The sequence below is a fragment of the Myotis davidii genome, unplaced genomic scaffold, assembly GCF_000327345.1.
Source record: "Myotis davidii unplaced genomic scaffold, ASM32734v1 scaffold151, whole genome shotgun sequence".
In the NCBI taxonomy this organism is placed as follows: domain Eukaryota; kingdom Metazoa; phylum Chordata; class Mammalia; order Chiroptera; family Vespertilionidae; genus Myotis; species Myotis davidii.
The window spans coordinates 2,668,026-2,675,624 of record NW_006285248.1 but is presented as its reverse complement, the minus strand read 5'-3'; positions in this window follow the sequence as shown (position 1 = coordinate 2,675,624).

Here is a 7,599-nt window from a genome sequence, read left to right as displayed (position 1 = left end):
CTTCTCCAAGGACCCCTCTCTCCAGTACCTGCTTCTTCTGCTCCCTACTTCACTCACACATCCCACTTTTTCTTACTGTATTCAGAGTTGAGCCCCTACTACAAAATCAATTGTAATCGTCCCTCTGAATAAAGTCAGGCTGACTGTCTTTCACAAGTGTCATAAGTGATTTTTTTCTTTAGTAGTAAGAGGTAAGGAAGGAGGGATGGGAAATATGCTAATTTTGCTGTTACTTATAGTGGCTGCAAGCCAATTTCCTAAAAGTCGTTCTGCAGATTGGCCTTAGAGAAAATTGACTTTTGGTGAATTGGCATAGTGAATTAGCTTTGGACAAATTTACTTTTAGTGAAATGGCCTGCTTCTGCTAGATTAGGAAACCAGTAAATACACCTAGAGAAATATTATATATATATATATACACATTTTGTACAAAATTGTAGTACCTAAAAATCACTAAAACAAACACATAAACCTTCCAAGTAATCAGAATTATTACACACACATACACATACAAGAAGAGGAAATAATGAAAAAAAAATTTAAGCAATGAAACAAGAAGTACAAAAAATGGCAAAAGCAAACCCAAATTTTATCTGTCATAGCAGAAAGTAAAAATGGGCTAAAATGTCTCCTTTTTAAAGATATGATTGGATTAAAAACACAAACTAACCTCGGCTGCACTCTGGATACAAAGCAATATGAAGGAGAGTTTATTAACAGTTGTAGAGTCAAGCTGCTTAGATTTAAATCTATGTCATTCTGGGGCAGCTTGCTTCATTTCTCAGTGCCTCAGTTTCCTCCTTGATTAAATGGGGATATTAATTAAAGTTAACTCAGTGAGTCATTGAGAAGATTTAGCAAGTTAATATATGTAAAGCATTTAGAATGGTCACACAGGAAAAGTTCAATAAATATTGGCTCACTATTACAACATGAGACACATCTAAAACCAGATGATTTAGAAAGGTTGAAAATAACAGGATGGTCAAAGTCATATCGATGAAGAGCCAACACAAAGAAAACAGTGGTTTGGAATTTAGCACCGGAAAAAATTGAGGTAAAGACAAATTATAATAACAAGGAGTGCAACACTAATATTCTTCAAGTAAAAAGTACAGGAAATATAAGGAGAAATTGGAAGGAACCAACAGGGGTAGAAACACCAGGTCATGATGGTTTCAATGCCATTTAAGCCATTCCAGAGCAAGGGAAAGAAAAGGTTTTGAAACCAGAATAAGTTCCAGATGAATCAAAGATCACAGTGTTCTAGAAGAAAAAAGAAAAACACGTAAAAAAATAATCTCAAAGTGGGGAAGTAGGACTAATCCAGAAGCACTTAAACAAGATTGATCATTTCAACTTCATAAATATATTTTTAAAATGTCTACATAGCAAAAGTCAATAAAACATGTGAAAAGGTCAACAATTTACTGGGGGAAATATTTCTAATCCATTATAGATAAAGGAACTATTTCCTCACTATGTAAAGTACTTCTACCAGTAATAAAGAAAGTGAAAAAACATTTTAAAAAAGCTGACAGTTGTACAAAGGGTATGAACAGATAGTCCCTGGGAGGGAAACACAAATGGCTGTTTGTTACTATATGAAACGATGCCTGCCAATGGCTTTGACCCAGAACTTTCATATGCAAAAATGAGATATTTATAACAATATACGTATTCTATCACTGTTTTTTAAAATAAAATAAAAATTAGAAATAAAAAAATTAGAAATAATGTGTCAATCAATAGGGCCTATAATTGGCAGAATAATGCCCCCCACCTCCCGCCAAGATATCCACAGATCTAGGCATACCCTAATACCCAGAGTCTTTGAATATGTTATATGGCAAAAGGGAATTCAGGTTTCAGATGGAATTAAAGTTGTTAATTAGCTGATTTGAGATGGAGAGAATATCCTGGCTTATCCAGGTGGGCCCATGTCATACAAGGGTCCTTAAAAGTGGAAAGGGGCTATAGGAGAGTCAGTGTTAGGATGAGAGCATGAGAAAGACTCTGTTGTTGGCTTTGCAGATGGAAGGGGGTGTGAGCCAAAGGATACAGGCAGCTCCTAGGAAGTGAAAGAGGTAAGAAAAGTGATTTCCCTCTAGAGCAGCGGTTCTCAACCTGTGGGTCGCGAACAATGAAAATACATCCTGCATATCAGATATTTACATTACGACTCATAACAGTAGCAAAATTACAGTTATGAAGTAGCAACAAACATAATTTTATGGTTGGGGGTCACCACAACATGAGAAACTGTATTAAAGGGTCGAGGCATTAGGAAGGTTGAGAACCACTGCTCTAGAGCCTCCAGAAAAGAGCAAAGTCCTTATGACACCATGATTTTTTAGCCTAGCGAGGCCCATGTCAGACTTCTGACCTCAAAAACTCTACTGTAATAAATCTGTTGTTTTCAGCCACTACATGTGCGGAAACCTGCTACAGTACCAATAGAAACTAATACCCAAGCTAATTAAAAGTTGTGGTAATCCTTACAATGGGATATCATGCAGCTTTTTTTAAAAAAATATATTTTATTGATTTTTTACAGAGAGGAAAGGAGAGGGATAGAGAGTTAGAAACATCGATGAGAGAGAAACATCAATCATCTGCCTCCTGCACACTCCCCACTGGGGATATGCCCGCAACCAAGGTACATGCCCTTGGCCAGAATCGAACCCAGGACCCTTGAGTCCGCAGGCCGACGCTCTATCCATTGAGCCAAACCAGTCAGGGCTATCATGCAGCTTTTACAGAGGAATGAGAAGACTCTCTGTCATAGAACAATCTCTGGAATATAAAAGCAAGGATTGGAACAGTACACACAAGGAACTAGGAAAACTAGTTACTTTCGGGCAGAGAGTGTAGGAGGCAGGGACAAAGGTGGCAGGTAGGAAAACATTTTTCACTACATATCCTTTTGTAACTCTTAAATATATAATATTTTATTTAAAAACTAGAGGCTTGGTGCATGAATTCATACACCAGTGGGGTCCCTCGGCCTGGCCTGCAGGATTGGGCCAAAACCAGCTCTCTGACATCCCCCGAGGGGTCCTGGATTCTGAGAAAGTGCAGGCCAGGCTGCGGGATCCCGCTGGTGCACAATCGGGCCTGGGAGGGATACAGGAGGTTGGCCAGCCGGGGAGGGACTGTGGGAGGGCTCCAGGGCATGTCCGGCCTGTCTCGCTCAGTCCCAATTGGCCAGACCCCAGCAGCAAGCTAACCTACCGGTCAGAGTGTCTGTCCCCCTGGTGGTCAGTGCATGGCATAGCGAGTGGTTGAGTGGCCTTAGCATATCATTAGCATATTATGCTTTGGTTAAACAGACAACCAGACACTATGCATATTAGGCTTTTATTATATAGGATAAAATGTGATTTTATCAAGGAAGGTATCCTTAACCCCTCAGGAAGGTTCAGTCTTTTGTATGATACATCTGAAAACTTCCTGTGTTCTCCTTCATAACCAGATACTATTACAACCTTACCTTCACACTTTGTAACCATATACTAAAACCAATAATTATTGGTCCCAGAGTTTTTATTTAATGTGTGCCTTACCCAGTAGATTGTAAGTTCCATGAGGGCTGGGGCCCGTTTGTCTTTTAATAGTACCTGGGACAGTGTCTAGCATTTAATTGGACTTTAATAGACATTTGTTGAATAAATGGATGAATTAGTTAATAAATGCTGTCAAGTAAAAGAATAAGAAAGTTTATAATTTAATCAATTATAATTTCCAAGAGTAAACATAATTAGCCCTAAAATGTAAAATGAAAACGCAAAAACATACAATAAAAATTATGATTCAGAGGTATAGAAATGTCTAGCTATAGATAACTATCCTTCTCATATTAAACTCTATGAAGTCACAGCTACATCTAGTTCTCTAGCTTTCTTTATCCAGAGAAAAAAGTTTCAACTATTTTTCAGCTCATGGTGTTAAGATCCCTGGACGGTGTTCACAGATTGGAGCCATTTAACACAGGGTTTGCCTGTTTACAGCTGTCTGCAGTTTCAGCTGTCAGTTGAGAGGCCTGTAATTCACAGGCTTTCCGAGTTTGCTCTCTCTACCTCACTGTGAGTCTTACAACTTCTGCTTGTCGCTGCAACACTCGGCTTCTTTCTTTTCTTTCATGACCAGACATAGAAACCGAGATAGGAAAAGAGAGAGACCGCTGTCCTGTCGGCCTGGTGACTCCATGACTGCCTACACTCAGGAAAATTGTACCACATTAATCACTGTTTAGAGCGAGTGCTGTTTGTTCACCAACATCATTTTTGTTTTCCTCCTAGGCATCCAGCTAGGCTATCTTTCCCATTCTCCTTTGCTGTTGGGTGGAGCCACAGAACTGAGTTCTGGCCAATGAAACATGGGTCCGTCGTGTGGCTGGATGCAGGCCCCTGGAGGATGGCAAAGCCACTAAATTAGAAGCAAGCCTGGGTTCCAATTGGAGCTGCCATGTGCAAGAAAACTACCTGGGGGGGAGATCCATCCAACCAGAGACACTGGGGTTGTTCTTGTTGTTTTGTTTTTGTTAATCCACACCTAAGGATATTTTTCTCACTGATTTTTAGAGAGAGTGAAAGGAAGGAGAGAGAGAGAGAGAGAGAGAGAGAGAGAGAGAGAGAGAGAGAGAGGAGGGAATCAATGTGAGAGAGACATATCGATTGGTGGCCTCTCACATGTGCTCCCCCGATGCTCAGGATTCAACCTGCAACCCAGGTACAATGTGCCCTTGCCCAGGAATCAAACTTGCCCCCCCGCCCTCCCAGGTTCAACGTGCTAACCACTGAGCTGCTGGCCAGAGCTAACCAGGGATACTTGTGTTGGACAATTTCAGGTCAAAAACTATTTTTTTATTATTTTGAACCACCTAAATGTTGGTTCAGAAACTGGTTCCTTGAAGTGGGGTGTTGACATAGCAGACACCTAAAATAAGGTGGTGAATGGTAAGAAAACTAATAGTAGTAGCTGGAATGATGGATAGTCTGCTATAAAGTCAGTATCACAGACTGAAAAATTGTCACCTGCAGTATCTTGAAAGAAGACCATGTGCTTACTGAATCGAGCTCTGGGGGAAGTGGTGGGAATCTGAATGCTAGTGTGTGTTGACTACTATTAGGTGTCCTTGGTAATGTTTTATAGGAAAGAAATGAGTTTAGGAAAGAATTGGCGGTTTTCAAGCTGAAATGAAAGGGAATTAAAAGTCAAGAAATCTATAATGGTTGAAATATTAGAATAGATGATACCATTTAGATTCCCAAGTAGTAAGAGATACGTCTTTGTGTATTAAAGCCAGGGATACCCCCCAGGTAAACCAAAACTCAGCCCTGTGACAAAGATCATATCAGGAATGTGGCCTTCCCGTGCATTCTATTAGATGGTAGAGGCCTTTAAATTGAGGGAGAATGGCTTATGGTGAGGAGACAAAAAATAAAGTTAGTGGTATGAGGAACTAGCTAGAAGCTTATTAATTTTTGAAAGAAATTTTGTTGTCAAAGATACCATGACCGTCTTTAAAATATCTTTGAAATTTAAGACAACTTTTGAGCCCAAAAGTTGATCAAACAGGAAGCAATCTACAAAACTGGGAAGGCCCTAAGGAGAGCATGGTCCCCAGTGCCCACTTCAGATGTGGCCAAAGGAGATGATGGACAAAATGGGTAGAGATAGAAGCCAGGTAAAACAATGGACAAGGGAGCTCCCAACAAAAAGCTGAGTCAGGACGTAATCGAACAGGGTAGAGAGCTTTCAGAAGGTTTGTACAGTGGGGTTTATAACTGCACGGACCAGCCCCTGCTTTGTGTCTTCTTGTCCTTTCCAAATAGGAGCATCTATTGCAGGCGTACCCTCCCTATCTCATAATTGTTTGTGAGGGAGGGGAGATGGACAGGGACAAATATTCTGTCTTTTTACAACCACGAAGAATTACTTCTGGACCTGGTAGAGAAAAGGCTCACATCACAGGAGATCCTGGACCTTCAGCCAGATGCCAGGACCGGTTCGGGTTTTGAACTGCTCCTTTGAGAGAAGGTTGAGTGTATTCCATGTATGGGACAAAGTTAACAGACCCTTGGTGAATAGAAGGACCAGCACTATGAATTCACTACTAGTTTTCTTTTCCTTCTGGGCATACAGCTAGACCGTATTTCCCAGCCCACTTCCCCTGAAGTTGGTGGGGCCAGGTAATTGAGTTATGACAGTGAGATGTAGGCAAACATTACCACTTCTAGGTATGGTTTATAATAATCTTCCATATAATCATCTCTTCCTTTTGCTTACCAGAAGCAGAGATCCAAGGAAGGTCTCTGATACCCCAGGGCAGAGTTCACAAAGAGTCTACAGGCTTATGGTCTATGGCTGCTCTCGTGCTACAGAGTTGAGTAGTTGTGACAGATAAACTGTATGACCTGCAAAGCCTAGAATACATACTAGCTGGTCCACTACAGAAAAAAAGAACCACTGGGTAAGAAGGAGACTGACTCCTCAGTCACAACCCACACTTTGGAGGACAGCCAATAGATCAGAAACCCCCATTGAACTGTTGCCTTAGCTAGAGATAGCCTTTGTTGTAGTCAGACACTGAGATTTGGGAGTAAAAACATTTTCATTCATCCTATATACAATTATGAAGGTATACAGGTATAGAGTGGGGAAAAAATAGGTTTACAGTTGTGATTTGTATTATTTATTAATTATTATATAATTTTCCATACGAACAACTGTAACCTTACTTTTGCCCTACCCTGTTGCTTTTTAAAAAAATAATTTTACTAGAGGCCCAGTGCACGGGGTCCCTAGGTCTGGCCTGAGAGGATCAGCCGAAACTGGTAGTCCTACATCCCTTAAGGGATGCGAAGTGGCAGGTGGCTGGGGAGGAGCCTGGGCCGAGGCCAGGTGCCATGCTGCTCCCACTCATTCAGGCCCCGCTGTGCCTGCTGCCACCCTGTTTTTGTTGTTTGTTTGTTGTTTTACCTTGCATTGCATAACTAAAACTTCTCTCTCACTGTGATATGTTGGAACATGGCTTCTGCCATGATTCAGTTATACATCCTAGCATCTACATCCATTGATCTCTCCCCAACCATTTATTGAGTGTTTATTGGATATAGGCACTCTGCTTAGGCACTCAGGCACTCTGACGAATAAAAACCACCTTTGGACTCTGCCTTCCCAGAACTTGGCGTCTAATGCAGAAGAAAGTGGGAAGAAAGTGGGTAGAGGCTACCCGCTTTGGACTCGACATAAGCTTTCCCAGTTCATGACAGCCCACATTGGGCCTGCTTCACTCATTTACCTGCCTGGCTCCTGTGGCACTTCCGGTTTTCAACCCCCAAATCAGAGCAGGTGAAAAGACAAGGTGACTGAAGTGCAGCAATTAAAAGCATGGCAAGATGTAGCTAAAGACTTAGTTAAGGGACAAATGTAGAAATATTAACTTGCCTACCAGGACCCACGGATGTCTCAGTAATCAAACCTCCCTAGACCTTATCTTGTAAGCCTTCACTGATCTTTTGACTTCTGCTTACTAACCGGAATCTGTGGCATTTACTTTTCTACATCATTTAAGCCAAAGCCCAAAGGTATGGC